Source organism: Aethina tumida, chromosome 1 (genome assembly GCF_024364675.1).
Source record: "Aethina tumida isolate Nest 87 chromosome 1, icAetTumi1.1, whole genome shotgun sequence".
In the NCBI taxonomy this organism is placed as follows: Eukaryota; Metazoa; Arthropoda; class Insecta; order Coleoptera; family Nitidulidae; genus Aethina; species Aethina tumida.
This window is the reverse complement of record NC_065435.1, coordinates 20,811,613-20,836,970: the sequence shown is the minus strand read 5'-3', so window position 1 is coordinate 20,836,970 and position 25,358 is coordinate 20,811,613.

Genomic DNA, 25,358 nt, shown 5'->3' with positions numbered 1-25,358 from the left:
AAATACTAAATTTTAAAAATTTAATTATTAAAACTTTAAAATTAAAACTTAAAAAATTTAAATACTATATTTTAAAAATTTATTTATTAAAATTTTAAATTTTAAAATTTAAATATTTAAATACTAAATTTTAAAAATTTAATTATTAAAACTATAAATTTTAAAATTTAAATATTTAAATAATAAATTTTAAAAATTTAATTAGTAAAGCTTAAAATTTTAAAATTTATAAATTTAAATACTAATTTTTAAAAATTTAATTATTAAAACTTCAAATTTTAAAATTTAAAAATTTAAATACTAAATTTTAAAGTTTAATTATTAAAACTTTAAATTTTAAAATTTAAAAATTTAAATACTAAATTTTAAAAATATAATTATTAAAACTTTAAATTTTAAAATTTAAAAATTTAAATAATAAATTTTAAAAATTTAATTATTAAAACTTTAAATTTTAAAATTTAAAAATTTAAATTTAAAAATTTAAATGCTAACTTTTAAAAATTTAATTATTAAAACTTTAAATTTTGAAATTTAAAAATTTAAATTTTAAAATTTAAAAATTTAAATTTTAAAATTTAAAAATTTAAATTTTAAAATTTAAAAATTTAAATTTTAAAATTTAAAAATTTAAATTTAAAAATTTAAATGCTAACTTTTAAAAATTTAATTATTAAAACTTTAAATTTTGAAATTTAAAAATTTAAATTTTAAAATTGAAAAATTTAAATACTAAATTTTAAAAATTTAATTATTAAAACTTTAAATTTAAAAATTTAAAAATTTAAATACTAAATATTAAAAATTTAATTATTAAAACATTAAATTTAAAAATTTAAATACTAAATTTTAAAAATTTAATTATTAAAACTTTAAATTTTGAAATTTAAAAATTTAAATTTTAAAATTTAAAAATTTAAATTTTAAAATTTAAAAATTTAAATTTAAAAATTTAAATGCTAACTTTTAAAAATTTAATTATTAAAACTTTAAATTTTGAAATTTAAAAATTTAAATTTTAAAATTTAAAAATTTAAATTTTAATATTTAAAAATTTAAATTTAAAAATTTAAATGCTAACTTTTAAAAATTTAATTATTAAAACTTTAAATTTAAAAATTTAAAAATTTAAATACTAAATATTAAAAATTTAATTATTAAAACATTAAATTTAAAAATTTAAATACTAAATTTTAAAAATTTAATTATTAAAACTTTAAATTTTAAAATTTAAAAATTTAAATTTTAAAATTTGTAAATTTAAATACTAAATTTTAAAAATTTAAATATTAAAACTTTAAATTTTAAAATTTAAAAATTCAAATACTAAATTTTAAAAATTTAATTATAAAACTTTAAATTTTAAAATTTAAAAATTTAAATACTAAATTTTAAAAATTTAATTATTAAAACTTTAAATTTTAAAATTTAAATATTTAAATACTAAATTCTAAAAATTTAATTATTAAAACTTTAAATTTTAAAATTTAAAAATTTAAATACTAAATTTTAATAATTTAAAAATTTAAATACTCAATTTTAAAAATTTAATTATTAAAACTTTAAATTTAAAAATTTAAAAATTTGAATACTAAATTTTAAATATTTAATTATTAAAACTTTAAATTTTAAAATTTAAAAATTTAAATACTAAATTTTAAAAATTTAATTATTAAAACTTTAAATTATTAAATTTTAAATTTTAAATAATAAATTTTAAAAATTTAATTATTAAAACTTTAAATTTTAAAATTTAAAAATTTAAATTTTAAAATTTGTAAATTTAAATACCAAATTTTAAAAATTTAAATATTAAAACTTTAAATTTTAAAATTTAAAAATTCAAATACTAAATTTTAAAAATTTAATTATTAAAACTTTAAACTTTAAAATTTAAAAATTTAAATACTAAATTTTAAAAATTTAATTATTAAAACTTTAAATTTTAGAATTTAAAAATTTAAATTTAAAAATTTAAAAATTTAAATACTAAATTTTAAAAATTTAATTACTAAACCTTTAAATTTTAAAAGTTAAAAATTTAAATACTAAATTTTAAAATTTAAAACTTTAAATTTTAAAATTTAAATATTTAAATACTAAATTCTAAAAATTTAATTATTAAAGCTTTAAATTTTAAAATTTATAAATTTAAATACTAAATTTTAAAAATTTAATTATTAAAACTTTAAAATTAAAACTTAAAAAATTTAAATACTATATTTTAAAAATTTATTTATTAAAATTTTAAATTTTAAAATTTAAATATTTAAATACTAAATTTTAAAAATTTAATTATTAAAACTATAAATTTTAAAATTTAAATATTTAAATAATAAATTTTAAAAATTTAATTAGTAAAGCTTAAAATTTTAAAATTTATAAATTTAAATACTAATTTTTAAAAATTTAATTATTAAAACTTCAAGTTTTAAAATTTAAAAATTTAAATACTAAATTTTAAAGTTTAATTATTAAAACTTTAAATTTTAAAATTTAAAAATTTAAATACTAAATTTTAAAAATATAATTATTAAAACTTTAAATTTTAAAATTTAAAAATTTAAATAATAAATTTTAAAAATTTAATTATTAAAACTTTAAATTTTAAAATTTAAAAATTTAAATTTAAAAATTTAAATGCTAACTTTTAAAAATTTAATTATTAAAACTTTAAATTTTGAAATTTAAAAATTTAAATTTTAAAATTTAAAAATTTAAATTTTAAAATTTTAAAATTTAAATTTTAAAATTTAAAAATTTAAATTTTAAAATTTAAAAATTTAAATTTAAAAATTTAAATGCTAACTTTTAAAAATTTAATTATTAAAACTTTAAATTTTGAAATTTAAAAATTTAAATTTTAAAATTGAAAAATTTAAATACTAAATTTTAAAAATTTAATTATTAAAACTTTAAATTTAAAAATTTAAAAATTTAAAAATTTAAATACTAAATATTAAAAATTTAATTATTAAAACATTAAATTTAAAAATTTAAATACTAAATTTTAAAAATTTAATTATTAAAACTTTAAATTTTAAAATTTAAAAATTTAAATTTTAAAATTTGTAAATTTAAATACTAAATTTTAAAAATTTAAATATTAAAACTTTAAATTTTAAAATTTAAAAATTCAAATACTAAATTTTAAAAATTTAATTATAAAACTTTAAATTTTAAAATTTAATAATTTAAATACTAAATTTTAAAAATTTAATTATTAAAACTTTAAAATTAAAACTTTAAAAATTTAAATACTATATTTTAAAAATTTTATTATTAAAACTTTAAATTTTAATATTTAAAAATTTATATACTAAATTTTAAAAGTTTAATTATTAAAACTTTAAATTTTAAAATTTAAATATTTAAATACTAAATTTTAAAAATTTAATTATTAAAGCTTAAAATTTTAAAATTTATAAATTTAAATACTAACTTTTAAAAATTTAATTATTAAAATTTTAAATTTTAAAATTGAAAAATTTAAATACTAAATTTTAAAAATTTAATTATTAAAATTTTAAATTTTTAAATTTAAAAATTTAAATACTAAATTTTAAAAATTTAATTATTAAAACTTTAAATTTAAAAATTTAAAAATTTAAATATTCAATTTTAAAAAGTTAATTATTAAAACTTTAAATTTAAAAATTTAAATACTAAATTTTAAAAATTTAATTATTAAAACTTTAAATTTTAAAATTTAAAAATTTAAATTTTAAAATTTAAAAATTTAAATTTTAAAATTTAAAACTTTAAATTTTAATATTTAAAAATTTAAATTTAAAAATTTAAATACTAACTTTTAAAAATTTAGTTATTAAAACTTTAAATTTAAAAATTTAAATACTAAATTTTAAAAATTTAATTATTAAAACTTTAAATTTTAGAATTTAAAAATTTAAATTTAAAACTTTAAATTTTAATATTTAAAAATTTAAATTTAAAAATTTAAATACTAACTTTTAAAAATTTAGTTATTAAAACTTTAAATTTAAAAATTTAAATACTAAATTTTAAAAATTTAATTATTAAAACTTTAAATTTTAGAATTTAAAAATTTAAATTTTAAAATTTAAAAATTTAAATACTAAATTTTAAAAATTTAATTACTAAACCTTTAAATTTTAAAAGTTAAAAATTTAAATACTAAATTTTAAAATTTAAAACTTTAAATTTTAAAATTTAAATATTTAAATACCAAATTCTAAAAATTTAATTATTAAAGCTTTAAATTTTAAAATTTATAAATTTAAATACTAAATTTTAAAAATTTAATTATTAAAACATTAAAATTAAAACTTAAAAAATTTAAATACTATATTTTAAAAATTTATTTATTAAAATTTTAAATTTTAAAATTTAAATATTTAAATACTAAATTTTAAAAATTTAATTATTAAAACTTTAAATTTTAAAATTTAAATATTTAAATAATAAATTTTAAAAATTTAATTATTAAAGCTTAAAATTTTAAAATTTATAAATTTAAATACTAATTTTTAAAAATTTAATTATTAAAACTTCAAATTTTAAAATTTAAAAATTTAAATACTAAATTTTAAAGTTTAATTATTAAAACTTTAAATTTTAAAATTTAAAAATTTAAATACTAAATTTTAAAAATATAATTATTAAAACTTTAAATTTTAAAATTTAAAAATTTAAATAATAAATTTTAAAAATTTAATTAGTAAAGCTTAAAATTTTAAAATTTATAAATTTAAATACTAATTTTTAAAAATTTAATTATTAAAACTTCAAATTTTAAAATTTAAAAATTTAAATACTAAATTTTAAAGTTTAATTATTAAAACTTTAAATTTTAAAATTTAAAAATTTAAATACTAAATTTTAAAAATTTAATTATTAAAACTTTAAATTTTAAAATTTAAAAATTTAAATTTAAAAATTTAAATGCTAACTTTTAAAAATTTAATTATTAAAACTTTAAATTTTGAAATTTAAAAATTTAAATTTTAAAATTTAAAAATTTAAATTTTAATATTTAAAAATTTAAATTTAAAAATTTAAATGCTAACTTTTAAAAATTTAATTATTAAAACTTTAAATTTAAAAATTTAAAAATTTAAATACTAAATATTAAAAATTTAATTATTAAAACATTAAATTTAAAAATTTAAATACTAAATTTTAAAAATTTAATTATTAAAACTTTAAATTTTAAAATTTAAAAATTTAAATTTTAAAATTTGTAAATTTAAATACTAAATTTTAAAAATTTAAATATTAAAACTTTAAATTTTAAAATTTAAAAATTCAAATACTAAATTTTAAAAATTTAATTATAAAACTTTAAATTTTAAAATTTAAAAATTTAAATACTAAATTTTAAAAATTTAATTATTAAAACTTTAAATTTTAAAATTTAAATATTTAAATACTAAATTCTAAAAATTTAATTATTAAAACTTTAAATTTTAAAATTTAAAAATTTAAATACTAAATTTTAATAATTTAAAAATTTAAATACTCAATTTTAAAAATTTAATTATTAAAACTTTAAATTTAAAAATTTAAAAATTTGAATACTAAATTTTAAATATTTAATTATTAAAACTTTAAATTTTAAAATTTAAAAATTTAAATACTAAATTTTAAAAATTTAATTATTAAAACTTTAAATTATTAAATTTTAAATAATAAATTTTAAAAATTTAATTATTAAAACTTTAAATTTTAAAATTTAAAAATTTAAATTTTAAAATTTGTAAATTTAAATACCAAATTTTAAAAATTTAAATATTAAAACTTTAAATTTTAAAATTTAAAAATTCAAATACTAAATTTTAAAAATTTAATTATTAAAACTTTAAACTTTAAAATTTAAAAATTTAAATACTAAATTTTAAAAATTTAATTATTAAAACTTTAAATTTTAGAATTTAAAAATTTAAATTTTAAAATTTAAAAATTTAAATACTAAATTTTAAAAATTTAATTACTAAACCTTTAAATTTTAAAAGTTAAAAATTTAAATACTAAATTTTAAAATTTAAAACTTTAAATTTTAAAATTTAAATATTTAAATACTAAATTCTAAAAATTTAATTATTAAAGCTTAAAATTTTAAAATTTATAAATTTAAATACTAAATTTTAAAAATTTAATTATTAAAACTTTAAAATTAAAACTTAAAAAATTTAAATACTATATTTTAAAAATTTATTTATTAAAATTTTAAATTTTAAAATTTAAATATTTAAATACTAAATTTTAAAAATTTAATTATTAAAACTATAAATTTTAAAATTTAAATATTTAAATAATAAATTTTAAAAATTTAATTAGTAAAGCTTAAAATTTTAAAATTTATAAATTTAAATACTAATTTTTAAAAATTTAATTATTAAAACTTCAAATTTTAAAATTTAAAAATTTAAATACTAAATTTTAAAGTTTAATTATTAAAACTTTAAATTTTAAAATTTAAAAATTTAAATACTAAATTTTAAAAATATAATTATTAAAACTTTAAATTTTAAAATTTAAAAATTTAAATAATAAATTTTAAAAATTTAATTATTAAAACTTTAAATTTTAAAATTTAAAAATTTAAATTTAAAAATTTAAATGCTAACTTTTAAAAATTTAATTATTAAAACTTTAAATTTTGAAATTTAAAAATTTAAATTTTAAAATTTAAAAATTTAAATTTTAAAATTTAAAAATTTAAATTTTAAAATTTAAAAATTTAAATTTTAAAATTTAAAAATTTAAATTTAAAAATTTAAATGCTAACTTTTAAAAATTTAATTATTAAAACTTTAAATTTTGAAATTTAAAAATTTAAATTTTAAAATTGAAAAATTTAAATACTAAATTTTAAAAATTTAATTATTAAAACTTTAAATTTAAAAATTTAAAAATTTAAAAATTTAAATACTAAATATTAAAAATTTAATTATTAAAACATTAAATTTAAAAATTTAAATACTAAATTTTAAAAATTTAATTATTAAAACTTTAAATTTTGAAATTTAAAAATTTAAATTTTAAAATTTAAAAATTTAAATTTTAAAATTTAAAAATTTAAATTTAAAAATTTAAATGCTAACTTTTAAAAATTTAATTATTAAAACTTTAAATTTTGAAATTTAAAAATTTAAATTTTAAAATTTAAAAATTTAAATTTTAATATTTAAAAATTTAAATTTAAAAATTTAAATGCTAACTTTTAAAAATTTAATTATTAAAACTTTAAATTTAAAAATTTAAAAATTTAAATACTAAATATTAAAAATTTAATTATTAAAACATTAAATTTAAAAATTTAAATACTAAATTTTAAAAATTTAATTATTAAAACTTTAAATTTTAAAATTTAAAAATTTAAATTTTAAAATTTGTAAATTTAAATACTAAATTTTAAAAATTTAAATATTAAAACTTTAAATTTTAAAATTTAAAAATTCAAATACTAAATTTTAAAAATTTAATTATAAAACTTTAAATTTTAAAATTTAAAAATTTAAATACTAAATTTTAAAAATTTAATTATTAAAACTTTAAATTTTAAAATTTAAATATTTAAATACTAAATTCTAAAAATTTAATTATTAAAACTTTAAATTTTAAAATTTAAAAATTTAAATACTAAATTTTAATAATTTAAAAATTTATATACTCAATTTTAAAAATTTAATTATTAAAACTTTAAATTTAAAAATTTAAAAATTTGAATACTAAATTTTAAATATTTAATTATTAAAACTTTAAATTTTAAAATTTAAAAATTTAAATACTAAATTTTAAAAATTTAATTATTAAAACTTTAAATTATTAAATTTTAAATTTTAAATAATAAATTTTAAAAATTTAATTATTAAAACTTTAAATTTTAAAATTTAAAAATTTAAATTTTAAAATTTGTAAATTTAAATACCAAATTTTAAAAATTTAAATATTAAAACTTTAAATTTTAAAATTTAAAAATTCAAATACTAAATTTTAAAAATTTAATTATTAAAACTTTAAACTTTAAAATTTAAAAATTTAAATACTAAATTTTAAAAATTTAATTATTAAAACTTTAAATTTTAGAATTTAAAAATTTAAATTTAAAAATTTAAAAATTTAAATACTAAATTTTAAAAATTTAATTACTAAACCTTTAAATTTTAAAAGTTAAAAATTTAAATACTAAATTTTAAAATTTAAAACTTTAAATTTTAAAATTTAAATATTTAAATACTAAATTCTAAAAATTTAATTATTAAAGCTTTAAATTTTAAAATTTATAAATTTAAATACTAAATTTTAAAAATTTAATTATTAAAACTTTAAAATTAAAACTTAAAAAATTTAAATACTATATTTTAAAAATTTATTTATTAAAATTTTAAATTTTAAAATTTAAATATTTAAATACTAAATTTTAAAAATTTAATTATTAAAACTATAAATTTTAAAATTTAAATATTTAAATAATAAATTTTAAAAATTTAATTAGTAAAGCTTAAAATTTTAAAATTTATAAATTTAAATACTAATTTTTAAAAATTTAATTATTAAAACTTCAAATTTTAAAATTTAAAAATTTAAATACTAAATTTTAAAGTTTAATTATTAAAACTTTAAATTTTAAAATTTAAAAATTTAAATACTAAATTTTAAAAATATAATTATTAAAACTTTAAATTTTAAAATTTAAAAATTTAAATAATAAATTTTAAAAATTTAATTATTAAAACTTTAAATTTTAAAATTTAAAAATTTAAATTTAAAAATTTAAATGCTAACTTTTAAAAATTTAATTATTAAAACTTTAAATTTTGAAATTTAAAAATTTAAATTTTAAAATTTAAAAATTTAAATTTTAAAATTTAAAAATTTAAATTTTAAAATTTAAAAATTTAAATTTTAAAATTTAAAAATTTAAATTTAAAAATTTAAATGCTAACTTTTAAAAATTTAATTATTAAAACTTTAAATTTTGAAATTTAAAAATTTAAATTTTAAAATTGAAAAATTTAAATACTAAATTTTAAAAATTTAATTATTAAAACTTTAAATTTAAAAATTTAAAAATTTAAAAATTTAAATACTAAATATTAAAAATTTAATTATTAAAACATTAAATTTAAAAATTTAAATACTAAATTTTAAAAATTTAATTATTAAAACTTTAAATTTTAAAATTTAAAAATTTAAATTTTAAAATTTGTAAATTTAAATACTAAATTTTAAAAATTTAAATATTAAAACTTTAAATTTTAAAATTTAAAAATTCAAATACTAAATTTTAAAAATTTAATTATAAAACTTTAAATTTTAAAATTTAATAATTTAAATACTAAATTTTAAAAATTTAATTATTAAAACTTTAAAATTAAAACTTTAAAAATTTAAATACTATATTTTAAAAATTTTATTATTAAAACTTTAAATTTTAATATTTAAAAATTTATATACTAAATTTTAAAAGTTTAATTATTAAAACTTTAAATTTTAAAATTTAAATATTTAAATACTAAATTTTAAAAATTTAATTATTAAAGCTTAAAATTTTAAAATTTATAAATTTAAATACTAACTTTTAAAAATTTAATTATTAAAATTTTAAATTTTAAAATTGAAAAATTTAAATACTAAATTTTAAAAATTTAATTATTAAAATTTTAAATTTTTAAATTTAAAAATTTAAATACTAAATTTTAAAAATTTAATTATTAAAACTTTAAATTTAAAAATTTAAAAATTTAAATACTAAATTTTTAAAATTTAATTATTAAACCTTGAAATTTTAAAAATTTAAAAATTTAAATATTCAATTTTAAAAAGTTAATTATTAAAACTTTAAATTTAAAAATTTAAATACTAAATTTTAAAAATTTAATTATTAAAACTTTAAATTTTAAAATTTAAAAATTTAAATTTTAAAATTTAAAAATTTAAATTTTAAAATTTAAAACTTTAAATTTTAATATTTAAAAATTTAAATTTAAAAATTTAAATACTAACTTTTAAAAATTTAGTTATTAAAACTTTAAATTTAAAAATTTAAATACTAAATTTTAAAAATTTAATTATTAAAACTTTAAATTTTAGAATTTAAAAATTTAAATTTAAAACTTTAAATTTTAATATTTAAAAATTTAAATTTAAAAATTTAAATACTAACTTTTAAAAATTTAGTTATTAAAACTTTAAATTTAAAAATTTAAATACTAAATTTTAAAAATTTAATTATTAAAACTTTAAATTTTAGAATTTAAAAATTTAAATTTTAAAATTTAAAAATTTAAATACTAAATTTTAAAAATTTAATTACTAAACCTTTAAATTTTAAAAGTTAAAAATTTAAATACTAAATTTTAAAATTTAAAACTTTAAATTTTAAAATTTAAATATTTAAATACCAAATTCTAAAAATTTAATTATTAAAGCTTTAAATTTTAAAATTTATAAATTTAAATACTAAATTTTAAAAATTTAATTATTAAAACATTAAAATTAAAACTTAAAAAATTTAAATACTATATTTTAAAAATTTATTTATTAAAATTTTAAATTTTAAAATTTAAATATTTAAATACTAAATTTTAAAAATTTAATTATTAAAACTTTAAATTTTAAAATTTAAATATTTAAATAATAAATTTTAAAAATTTAATTATTAAAGCTTAAAATTTTAAAATTTATAAATTTAAATACTAATTTTTAAAAATTTAATTATTAAAACTTCAAATTTTAAAATTTAAAAATTTAAATACTAAATTTTAAAGTTTAATTATTAAAACTTTAAATTTTAAAATTTAAAAATTTAAATACTAAATTTTAAAAATATAATTATTAAAACTTTAAATTTTAAAATTTAAAAATTTAAATAATAAATTTTAAAAATTTAATTATTAAAACTTTAAATTTTAAAATTTAAAAATTTAAATTTAAAAATTTAAATGCTAACTTTTAAAAATTTAATTATTAAAACTTTAAATTTTGAAATTTAAAAATTTAAATTTTAAAATTTAAAAATTTAAATTTTAAAATTTAAAAATTTAAATTATAAAATTTGTAAATTTAAATACTAAATTTTAAAAATTTAAATATTAAAACTTTAAATTTTAAAATTTAAAAATTCAAATACTAAATTTTAAAAATTTAATTATAAAACTTTAAATTTTAAAATTTAAAAATTTAAATACTAAATTTTAAAAATTTAATTATTAAAACTTTAAATTTTAAAATTTAAATATTTAAATACTAAATCCTAAAAATTTAATTATTAAAACTTTAAATTTTAAAATTTAAAAATTTAAATACTAAATTTTAATAATTTAAAAATTTAAATACTCAATTTTAAAAATTTAATTATTAAAACTTTAAATTTAAAAATTTAAAAATTTGAATACTAAATTTTAAATATTTAATTATTAAAACTTTAAATTTTAAAATTTAAGAATTTAAATACTAAATTTTAAAAATTTAATTATTAAAACTTTAAATTATTAAATTTTAAATTTTAAATAATAAATTTTAAAAATTTAATTATTAAAACTTTAAATTTTAAAATTTAAAAATTTAAATTTTAAAATTTGTAAATTTAAATACCAAATTTTAAAAATTTAAATATTAAAACTTTAAATTTTAAAATTTAAAAATTCAAATACTAAATTTTAAAAATTTAATTATTAAAACTTTAAACTTTAAAATTTAAAAATTTAAATACTAAATTTTAAAAATTTAATTATTAAAACTTTAAAATTAAAACTTAAAAAATTTAAATACTATATTTTAAAAATTTATTTATTAAAATTTTAAATTTTAAAATTTAAATATTTAAATACTAAATTTTAAAAATTTAATTATTAAAACTATAAATTTTAAAATTTAAATATTTAAATAATAAATTTTAAAAATTTAATTATTAAAGCTTAAAATTTTAAAATTTATAAATTTAAATACTAACTTTTAAAAATTTAATTATTAAAATTTTAAATTTTAAAATTGAAAAATTTAAATACTAAATTTTAAAAATTTAATTATTAAAATTTTAAATTTTAAAATTGAAAAATTTAAATACTAAATTTTAAAAATTTAATTATAAAACTTTAAATTTTAAAATTTAATAATTTAAATACTAAATTTTAAAAATTTAATTATTAAAACTTTAAAATTAAAACTTTAAAAATTTAAATACTAAATTTTAAAAATATAATTATTAAAACTTTAAATTTTAAAATTTAAAAATTTAAATAATAAATTTTAAAAATTTAATTATTAAAACTTTAAATTTTAAAATTTAAAAATTTAAATTTAAAAATTTAAATGCTAACTTTTAAAAATTTAATTATTAAAACTTTAAATTTTGAAATTTAAAAATTTAAATACTAAATTTTAAAGTTTAATTATTAAAACTTTAAATTTTAAAATTTAAAAATTTAAATACTAAATTTTAAAAATATAATTATTAAAACTTTAAATTTTAAAATTTAAAAATTTAAATAATAAATTTTAAAAATTTAATTATTAAAACTTTAAATTTTAAAATTTAAAAATTTAAATTTAAAAATTTAAATGCTAACTTTTAAAAATTTAATTATTAAAACTTTAAATTTTGAAATTTAAAAATTTAAATTTTAAAATTTAAAAATTTAAATTTTAAAATTTAAAAATTTTAATTTTAAAATTTAAAAATTTAAATTTTAAAATTTAAAAATTTAAATTTTAATATTTAAAAATTTAAATTTAAAAATTTAAATGCTAACTTTTAAAAATTTAATTATTAAAACTTTAAATTTTGAAATTTAAAAATTTAAATTTTAAAATTGAAAAATTTAAATACTAAATTTTAAAAATTTAATTATTAAAACTTTAAATTTAAAAATTTAAAAATTTAAAAATTTAAATACTAAATATTAAAAATTTAATTATTAAAACATTAAATTTAAAAATTTAAATACTAAATTTTAAAAATTTAATTATTAAAACTTTAAATTTTAAAATTTAAAAATTTAAATTTTAAAATTTGTAAATTTAAATACTAAATTTTAAAAATTTAAATATTAAAACTTTAAATTTTAAAATTTAAAAATTCAAATACTAAATTTTAAAAATTTAATTATAAAACTTTAAATTTTAAAATTTAATAATTTAAATACTAAATTTTAAAAATTTAATTATTAAAACTTTAAAATTAAAACTTTAAAAATTTAAATACTATATTTTAAAAATTTTATTATTAAAACTTTAAATTTTAATATTTAAAAATTTATATACTAAATTTTAAAAGTTTAATTATTAAAACTTTAAATTTTAAAATTTAAATATTTAAATACTAAATTTTAAAAATTTAATTATTAAAGCTTAAAATTTTAAAATTTATAAATTTAAATACTAACTTTTAAAAATTTAATTATTAAAATTTTAAATTTTAAAATTGAAAAATTTAAATACTAAATTTTAAAAATTTAATTATTAAAATTTTAAATTTTAAAATTGAAAAATTTAAATACTAAATTTTAAAAATTTAATTATTAAAATTTTAAATTTTTAAATTTAAAAATTTAAATACTAAATTTTAAAAATTTAATTATTAAAACTTTAAATTTAAAAATTTAAATACTAAATTTTAGAAATTTAATTATTAAAACTTTAAATTTTAAAATTTAAAAATTTAAATACTAAATTTTAGAAATTTAATTATTAAAACTTTAAATTTAAAAATTTAAAAATTTAAATACTAAATTTTTAAAATTTAATTATTAAAGCTTTAAATTTTAAAAATTTAAAAATTTAAATATTCAATTTTAAAAATTTAATTATTAAAACTTTAAATTTAAAAATTTAAATACTAAATTTTAAAAATATAATTATTTAAACTTTAAATTTTAAAATTTAAAAATTTAAATTTTAAAATTTAAAAATTTAAATTTTAAAATTTAAAACTTTAAATTTTAATATTTAAAAATTTAAGTTTAAAAATTTAAATACTAACTTTTAAAAATTTAATTATTAAAACTTTAAATTTAAAAATTTAAATACTAAATTTTAGAAATTTAATTATTAAAACTTTAAATTTTAAAATTTAAAAATTTAAATACTAAATTTTAGAAATTTAATTATTAAAACTTTAAATTTTAAAATTTAAAAATTTAAATTTTAAAATTTGTAAATTTAAATACTAAATTTTAAAAATTTAAATATTAAAACTTTAAATTTTAAAATTTAAAAATTCAAATACTAAATTTTAAAAATTTAATTATTAAAACTTTAAATTTTAAAATTTAAAAATTTAAATACTAACTTTTAAAAATTTAATTATTAAAACTTTAAATTTTAAAATTTAAATATTTAAATACTAAATTCTAAAAATTTAATTATTAAAGCTTTAAATTTTAAAATTTAAAAATTTAAATACTAACTTTTAAAAATTTAATTATTAAAACTTTAAATTTTAAAATTTAAAAATTTAAATACTAACTTTTAAAAATTTAATTATTAAAACTTTAAATTTTGAAATTTAAAAATTTAAATTTTAAAATTTAAAAATTTAAATTTTAAAATTTAAAAATTTAAATTTTAAAATTTAAAAATTTAAATTTTAAAATTTAAAAATTTAAATTTTAATATTTAAAAATTTAAATTTAAAAATTTAAATGCTAACTTTTAAAAATTTAATTATTAAAACTTTAAATTTTGAAATTTAAAAATTTAAATTTTAAAATTGAAAAATTTAAATACTAAATTTTAAAAATTTAATTATTAAAACTTTAAATTTAAAAATTTAAAAATTTAAAAATTTAAAAATTTAAATACTAAATATTAAAAATTTAATTATTAAAACATTAAATTTAAAAATTTAAATACTAAATTTTAAAAATTTAATTATTAAAACTTTAAATTTTAAAATTTAAAAATTTAAATTTTAAAATTTGTAAATTTAAATACTAAATTTTAAAAATTTAAATATTAAAACTTTAAATTTTAAAATTTAAAAATTCAAATACTAAATTTTAAAAATTTAATTATAAAACTTTAAATTTTAAAATTTAATAATTTAAATACTAAATTTTAAAAATTTAATTATTAAAACTTTAAAATTAAAACTTTAAAAATTTAAATACTATATTTTAAAAATTTTATTATTAAAACTTTAAATTTTAATATTTAAAAATTTATATACTAAATTTTAAAAGTTTAATTATTAAAACTTTAAATTTTAAAATTTAAATATTTAAATACTAAATTTTAAAAATTTAATTATTAAAGCTTAAAATTTTAAAATTTATAAATTTAAATACTAACTTTTAAAAATTTAATTATTAAAATTTTAAATTTTAAAATTGAAAAATTTAAATACTAAATTTTAAAAATTTAATTATTAAAATTTTAAATTTTTAAATTTAAAAATTTAAATACTAAATTTTAAAAATTTAATTATTAAAACTTTAAATTTAAAAATTTAAAAATTTAAATACTAAATTTTCAAAATTTAATTATTAAACCTTTAAATTTTAAAAATTTAAAAATTTAAATATTCAATTTTAAAAATTTAATTATTAAAACTTTAAATTTAAAAATTTAAATACTAAATTTTAAAAATTTAATTATTAAAACTTTAAATTTTAAAATTTAAAAATTTAAATTTTAAAATTTAAAAATTTAAATTTTAAAATTTAAAATTTTAAATTTTAATATTTAAAAATTTAAATTTAAAAATTTAAATACTAACTTTTAAAAATTTAGTTATTAAAACTTTAAATTTAAAAATTTAAATACTAAATTTTAGAAATTTAATTATTAAAACTTTAAATTTTAAAATTTAAAAATTCAAATACTAAATTTTAAAAATTTAATTATTAAAACTTTAAATTTTAAAATTTAAAAATTTAAATACTAACTTTTAAAAATTTAATTATTAAAACTTTAAATTTTAAAATTTAAATATTTAAATACTAAATTCTAAAAATTTAATTATTAAAGCTTTAAATTTTAAAATTTATAAATTTAAATACTAAATTCTAAAAATTTAATTATAAAGCTTTAAATTTTAAAATTTATAAATTTAAATACTAAATTTTAAAAATTTAATTATTAAAACTTTAAAATTGAAACTTTAAAAATTTAAATCCTATGTTTTAAAAATTTAATTATTAAAACTTTAAATTTTAAAATTTAAAAATTTAAATTTTAAAATTTAAAAATTTAAATTTTAAAATTTAAAACTTTAAATTTTAATATTTAAAAATTTAAATTTAAAAATTTAAATACTAACTTTTAAAAATTTAATTATTAAAACTTTAAATTTTGAAATTTAAAAATTTAAATTTTAAAATTGAAAAATTTAAATACTAAATTTTAAAAATTTAATTATTAAAACTTTAAATTTAAAAATTTAAAAATTTAAAAATTTAAATACTAAATATTAAAAATTTAATTATTAAAACATTAAATTTAAAAATTTAAATACTAAATTTTAAAAATTTAATTATTAAAACTTTAAATTTTAAAATTTAAAAATTTAAATTTTAAAATTTGTAAATTTAAATACTAAATTTTAAAAATTTAAATATTAAAACTTTAAATTTTAAAATTTAAAAATTCAAATACTAAATTTTAAAAATTTAATTATAAAACTTTAAATTTTAAAATTTAATAATTTAAATACTAAATTTTAAAAATTTAATTATTAAAACTTTAAAATTAAAACTTTAAAAATTTAAATACTATATTTTAAAAATTTTATTATTAAAACTTTAAATTTTAATATTTAAAAATTTATATACTAAATTTTAAAAGTTTAATTATTAAAACTTTAAATTTTAAAATTTAAATATTTAAATACTAAATTTTAAAAATTTAATTATTAAAGCTTAAAATTTTAAAATTTATAAATTTAAATACTAACTTTTAAAAATTTAATTATTAAAATTTTAAATTTTAAAATTGAAAAATTTAAATACTAAATTTTAAAAATTTAATTATTAAAATTTTAAATTTTTAAATTTAAAAATTTAAATACTAAATTTTAAAAATTTAATTATTAAAACTTTAAATTTAAAAATTTAAAAATTTAAATACTAAATTTTCAAAATTTAATTATTAAACCTTTAAATTTTAAAAATTTAAAAATTTAAATATTCAATTTTAAAAAGTTAATTATTAAAACTTTAAATTTAAAAATTTAAATACTAAATTTTAAAAATTTAATTATTAAAACTTTAAATTTTAAAATTTAAAAATTTAAATTTTAAAATTTAAAAATTTAAATTTTAAAATTTAAAACTTTAAATTTTAATATTTAAAAATTTAAATTTAAAAATTTAAATACTAACTTTTAAAAATTTAGTTATTAAAACTTTAAATTTAAAAATTTAAATACTAAATTTTAGAAATTTAATTATTAAAACTTTAAATTTTAAAATTTAAAAATTCAAATACTAAATTTTAAAAATTTAATTATTAAAACTTTAAATTTTAAAATTTAAAAATTTAAATACTAACTTTTAAAAATTTAATTATTAAAACTTTAAATTTTAAAATTTAAATATTTAAATACTAAATTCTAAAAATTTAATTATTAAAGCTTTAAATTTTAAAATTTATAAATTTAAATATTAAATTCTAAAAATTTAATTATAAAGCTTTAAATTTTAAAATTTATAAATTTAAATACTAAATTTTAAAAATTTAATTATTAAATCTTTAAAATTGAAACTTTAAAAATTTAAATACTATGTTTTAAAAATTTAATTATTAAAACTTTAAATTTTAATATTTAAAAATTTATATACTAAATTTTAAAAGTTTAATTATTAAAACTTTAAATTTTAAAATTTAAATACTAAATTTTAAAAATTTAATTATTAAAGCTTAAAATTTTAAAATTTATAAATTTAAATACTAACTTTTAAAAATTTAGTTATTAAAACTTTAAATTTTAAAATTGAAAAATTTAAATACTAAATTTTAAAAATTTAATTATTAAAACTTTAAATTTAAAAATTTAAATACTAAATTTTAAAAATTTAATTATTAAAACTTTAAATTTTAAAATTTAAAAATTTAAATTTTAAAATTTAAAAATTTAAATTTTAAAATTTAAAACTTTAAATTTTAATATTTAAAAATTTAAATTTAAAAATTTAAATACTAACTTTTAAAAATTTAATTATTAAAACTTTAAATTTTGAAATTTAAAAATTTAAACTTTAAAATTTAAAAATTTAAATTTTAAAATTTAAAAATTTAAATTTTAAAATTTAAATTTTAATATTTAAAAATTTAAATTTAAAAATTTAAATGGTAACTTTTAAAAATTTAATTATTAAAACATTAAATTTTGAAATTTAAAAATTTAAATACTAAATTCTAAAAATTTAATTATTAAAGCTTTAAATTTTAAAATTTATAAATTTAAATACTAAATTCTAAAAATTTAATTATTAAAGCTTTAAATTTTAAAATTTATAAATTTAAATACTAAATTTTAAAAATTTAATTATTAAAACTTTAAAATTGGAACTTTAAAAATTTAAATACTATATTTTAAAAATTTTATTATTAAAACTTTAAATTTTAATATTTAAAAATTTATATACTAAATTTTAAAAGTTTAATTATTAAATCTTTAAATTTTAAAATTTAAATATTTAAATACTAAATTTTAAAAATTTAATTATTAAAGCTTAAAATTTTAAAATTTATAAATTTAAATACTAACTTTTAAAAATTTAATTATTAAAATTTTAAATTTTAAAATTGAAAAATTTAAATACTAAATTTTAAAAATTTAATTATTAAAATTTTAAATTTTTAAATTTAAAAATTTAAATACTAAATTTTAAAAATTTAATTATTAAAACTTTAAATTTAAAAATTTAAAAATTTAAATACTAAATTTTTAAAATTTAATTTTTAAACCTTTAAATTTTAAAAATTTAAAAATTTAAATATTCAATTTTAAAAATTTAATTATTAAAACTTTAAATTTAAAAATTTAAATACTAAATTTTAAAAATTTATTTATTAAAACTTTAAATTTTAAAATTTAAAAATTTAAATTTTAAAATTTAAAAATTTAAATTTTAAAATTTAAAACTTTAAATTTTAATATTTAAAAATTTAAATTTAAAAATTTAAATACCAACTTTTAAAAATTTAATTATTAAAACTTTAAATTTAAAAATTTAAATACTAAATTTTAGAAATTTAATTATTAAAACTTTAAATTTTAAAATTTAAAAATTCAAATACTAAATTTTAAAAATTTAATTATTAAAACATTAAATTTAAAAATTTAAATACTAAATTTTAAAAATTTAATTATTAAAACTTTAAATTTTAAAATTTAAAAATTTAAATTTTAAAATTTGTAAATTTAAATACTATATTTTAAAAATTTTATTATTAAAACTTTAAATTTTAATATTTAAAAATTTATATACTAAATTTTAAAAGTTTAATTATTAAAACTTTAAATTTTAAAATTTAAATATTTAAATACTAAATTTTAAAAATTTAATTATTAAAGCTTAAAATTTTAAAATTTATAAATTTAAATACAAACTTTTAAAAATTTAATTATTAAAATTTTAAATTTTAAAATTGAAAAATTTAAATACTAAATTTTAAAAGTTTAATTATTAAAATTTTAAATTTTTAAATTTAAAAATTTAAATACTAAATTTTAAAAATTTAATTATTAAAACTTTAAATTTAAAAATTTAAATACTAAATTTTAGAAATTTAATTATTAAAACTTTAAATTTTAAAATTTAAAAATTTAAATACTAAATTTTAGAAATTTAATTATTAAAACTTTAAATTTAAAAATTTAAAAATTTAAATACTAAATTTTTAAAATTTAATTATTAAAGCTTTAAATTTTAAAAATTTAAAAATTTAAATATTCAATTTTAAAAATTTAATTATTAAAACTTTAAATTTAAAAATTTAAATACTAAATTTTAAAAATATAATTATTTAAACTTTAAATTTTAAAATTTAAAAATTTAAATTTTAAAATTTAAAAATTGAAATTTTAAAATTTAAAACTTTAAATTTTAATATTTAAAAATTTAAGTTTAAAAATTTAAATACTAACTTTTAAAAATTTAATTATTAAAACTTTAAATTTTAAAATTTAAATATTTAAATACTAAATTCTAAAAATTTAATTATTAAAGCTTTAAATTTTAAAATTTAAAAATTTAAATACTAACTTTTAAAAATTTAATTATTAAAACTTTAAATTTTAAAATTTAAAAATTTAAATACTAACTTTTAAAAATTTAATTATTAAAACTTTAAATTTTGAAATTTAAAAATTTAAATTTTAAAATTTAAAAATTTAAATTTTAAAATTTAAAAATTTAAATTTTAAAATTTAAAAATTTAAATTTTAAAATTTAAAAATTTAAATTTTAATATTTAAAAATTTAAATTTAAAAATTTAAATGCTAACTTTTAAAAATTTAATTATTAAAACTTTAAATTTTGAAATTTAAAAATTTAAATTTTAAAATTGAAAAATTTAAATACTAAATTTTAAAAATTTAATTATTAAAACTTTAAATTTAAAAATTTAAAAATTTAAAAATTTAAATACTAAATATTAAAAATTTAATTATTAAAACATTAAATTTAAAAATTTAAATACTAAATTTTAAAAATTTAATTATTAAAACTTTAAATTTTAAAATTTAAAAATTTAAATTTTAAAATTTGTAAATTTAAATACTAAATTTTAAAAATTTAAATATTAAAACTTTAAATTTTAAAATTTAAAAATTCAAATACTAAATTTTAAAAATTTAATTATAAAACTTTAAATTTTAAAATTTAATAATTTAAATACTAAATTTTAAAAATTTAATTATTAAAACTTTAAAATTAAAACTTTAAAAATTTAAATACTATATTTTAAAAATTTTATTATTAAAACTTTAAATTTTAATATTTAAAAATTTATATACTAAATTTTAAAAGTTTAATTATTAAAACTTTAAATTTTAAAATTTAAATATTTAAATACTAAATTTTAAAAATTTAATTATTAAAGCTTAAAATTTTAAAATTTATAAATTTAAATACTAACTTTTAAAAATTTAATTATTAAAATTTTAAATTTTAAAATTGAAAAATTTAAATACTAAATTTTAAAAATTTAATTATTAAAATTTTAAATTTTTAAATTTAAAAATTTAAATACTAAATTTTAAAAATTTAATTATTAAAACTTTAAATTTAAAAATTTAAAAATTTAAATACTAAATTTTCAAAATTTAATTATTAAACCTTTAAATTTTAAAAATTTAAAAATTTAAATATTCAATTTTAAAAATTTAATTATTAAAACTTTAAATTTAAAAATTTAAATACTAAATTTTAAAAATTTAATTATTAAAACTTTAAATTTTAAAATTTATAAATTTAAATTTTAAAATTTAAAAATTTAAATTTTAAAATTTAAAATTTTAAATTTTAATATTTAAAAATTTAAATTTAAAAATTTAAATACTAACTTTTAAAAATTTAGTTATTAAAACTTTAAATTTAAAAATTTAAATACTAAATTTTAGAAATTTAATTATTAAAACTTTAAATTTTAAAATTTAAAAATTCAAATACTAAATTTTAAAAATTTAATTATTAAAACTTTAAATTTTAAAATTTAAAAATTTAAATACTAACTTTTAAAAATTTAATTATTAAAACTTTAAATTTTAAAATTTAAATATTTAAATACTAAATTCTAAAAATTTAATTATTAAAGCTTTAAATTTTAAAATTTATAAATTTAAATACTAAATTCTAAAAATTTAATTATAAAGCTTTAAATTTTAAAATTTATAAATTTAAATACTAAATTTTAAAAATTTAATTATTAAAACTTTAAAATTGAAACTTTAAAAATTTAAATCCTATGTTTTAAAAATTTAATTATTAAAACTTTAAATTTTAAAATTTAAAAATTTAAATTTTAAAATTTAAAAATTTAAATTTTAAAATTTAAAACTTTAAATTTTAATATTTAAAAATTTAAATTTAAAAATTTAAATACTAACTTTTAAAAATTTAATTATTAAAACTTTAAATTTTGAAATTTAAAAATTTAAATTTTAAAATTTAAAAATTTAAATTTTAAAATTTAAAAATTTAAATTTTAAAATTTAAAAATTTAAATTTTAAAATTTAAAACTTTAAATTTTAATATTGAAAAATTTAAATACTAAATTTTAAAAATTTAATTATTAAAACTTTAAATTTTAAAATTTAAAAATTTAAATTTTAAAATTTATAAATTTAAATTTTAAAATTTAAAACTTTAAATTTTAATATTTAAAAATTTAAATTTAAAAATTTAAATACCAACTTTTAAAAATTTAATTATTAAAACTTTAAATTTAAAAATTTAAATACTAAATTTTAGAAATTTAATTATTAAAACTTTAAATTTTAAAATTTAAAAATTCAAATATTAAATTTTAAAAATTTAATTATTAAAACATTAAATTTAAAAATTTAAATACTAAATTTTAAAAATTTAATTATTAAAACTTTAAATTTTAAAATTTAAAAATTTAAATTTTAAAATTTGTAAATTTAAATACTATATTTTAAAAATTTTATTATTAAAACTTTAAATTTTAATATTTAAAAATTTATATACTAAATTTTAAAAGTTTAATTATTAAAACTTTAAATTTTAAAATTTAAATATTTAAATACTAAATTTTAAAAATTTAATTATTAAAGCTTAAAATTTTAAAATTTATAAATTTAAATACAAACTTTTAAAAATTTAATTATTAAAATTTTAAATTTTAAAATTGAAAAATTTAAATACTAAATTTTAAAAATTTAATTATTAAAATTTTAAATTTTTAAATTTAAAAATTTAAATACTAAATTTTAAAAATTTAATTATTAAAACTTTAAATTTAAAAATTTAAATACTAAATTTTAGAAATTTAATTATTAAAACTTTAAATTTTAAAATTTAAAAATTTAAATACTAAATTTTAGAAATTTAATTATTAAAACTTTAAATTTAAAAATTTAAAAATTTAAATACTAAATTTTTAAAATTTAATTATTAAAGCTTTAAATTTTAAAAATTTAAAAATTTAAATATTCAATTTTAAAAATTTAATTATTAAAACTTTAAATTTAAAAATTTAAATACTAAATTTTAAAAATATAATTATTTAAACTTTAAATTTTAAAATTTAAAAATTTAAATTTTAAAATTTAAAAATTTAAATTTTAAAATTTAAAACTTTAAATTTTAATATTTAAAAATTTAAGTTTAAAAATTTAAATACTAACTTTTAAAAATTTAATTATTAAAACTTTAAATTTAAAAATTTAAATACTAAATTTTAGAAATTTAATTATTAAAACTTTAAATTTTAAAATTTAAAAATTTAAATACTAAATTTTAGAAATTTAATTATTAAAACTTTAAATTTTAAAATTTAAAAATTTAAATTTTAAAATTTGTAAATTTAAATACTAAATTTTAAAAATTTAAATATTAAAACTTTAAATTTTAAAATTTAAAAATTCAAATACTAAATTTTAAAAATTTAATTATTAAAACTTTAAATTTTAAAATTTAAAAATTTAAATACTAACTTTTAAAAATTTAATTATTAAAACATTAAATTTTAAAATTTAAATATTTAAATACTAAATTCTAAAAATTTAATTATTAAAGCTTTAAATTTTAAAATTTAAAAATTTAAATACTAACTTTTAAAAATTTAATTATTAAAACTTTAAATTTTAAAATTTAAAAATTTAAATACTAACTTTTAAAAATTTAATTATTAAAACTTTAAATTTTGAAATTTAAAAATTTAAATTTTAAAATTTAAAAATTTAAATTTTAAAATTTAAAAATTTAAATTTTAAAATTTAAAAATTTAAATTTTAAAATTTAAAAATTTAAATTTTAATATTTAAAAATTTAAATACTAAATTTTAAAAATTTAATTATTAAAACTTTAAATTTAAAAATTTAAAAATTTAAAAATTTAAATACTAAATATTAAAAATTTAATTATTAAAACATTAAATTTAAAAATTTAAATACTAAATTTTAAAAATTTAATTATTAAAACTTTAAATTTTAAAATTTAAAAATTTAAATTTTAAAATTTGTAAATTTAAATACTAAATTTTAAAAATTTAAATATTAAAACTTTAAATTTTAAAATTTAAAAATTCAAATACTAAATTTTAAAAATTTAATTATAAAACTTTAAATTTTAAAATTTAATAATTTAAATACTAAATTTTAAAAATTTAATTATTAAAACTTTAAAATTAAAACTTTAAAAATTTAAATACTATATTTTAAAAATTTTATTATTAAAACTTTAAATTTTAATATTTAAAAATTTATATACTAAATTTTAAAAGTTTAATTATTAAAACTTTAAATTTTAAAATTTAAATATTTAAATACTAAATTTTAAAAATTTAATTATTAAAGCTTAAAATTTTAAAATTTATAAATTTAAATACTAACTTTTAAAAATTTAATTATTAAAATTTTAAATTTTAAAATTGAAAAATTTAAATACTAAATTTTAAAAATTTAATTATTAAAATTTTAAATTTTTAAATTTAAAAATTTAAATACTAAATTTTAAAAATTTAATTATTAAAACTTTAAATTTAAAAATTTAAAAATTTAAATACTAAATTTTCAAAATTTAATTATTAAACCTTTAAATTTTAAAAATTTAAAAATTTAAATATTCAATTTTAAAAATTTAATTATTAAAACTTTAAATTTAAAAATTTAAATACTAAATTTTAAAAATTTAATTATTAAAACTTTAAATTTTAAAATTTAAAAATTTAAATTTTAAAATTTAAAAATTTAAATTTTAAAATTTAAAACTTTAAATTTTAATATTTAAAAATTTAAATTTTAAAATTTAAATACTAACTTTTAAAAATTTAGTTATTAAAACTTTAAATTTAAAAATTTAAATACTAAATTTTAGAAATTTAATTATTAAAACTTTAAATTTTAAAATTTAAAAATTCAAATACTAAATTTTAAAAATTTAATTATTATAACTTTAAATTTTAAAATTTAAAAATTTAAATACTAACTTTTAAAAATTTAATTATTAAAACTTTAAATTTTAAAATTTAAATATTTAAATACAATATTCTAAAAATTTAATTATTAAAGCTTTAAATTTTAAAATTTATAAATTTAAATACTAAATTCTAAAAATTTAATTATAAAGCTTTAAATTTTAAAATTTATAAATTTAAATACTAAATTTTAAAAATTTAATTATTAAAACTTTAAAATTGAAACTTTAAAAATTTAAATCCTATGTTTTAAAAATTTAATT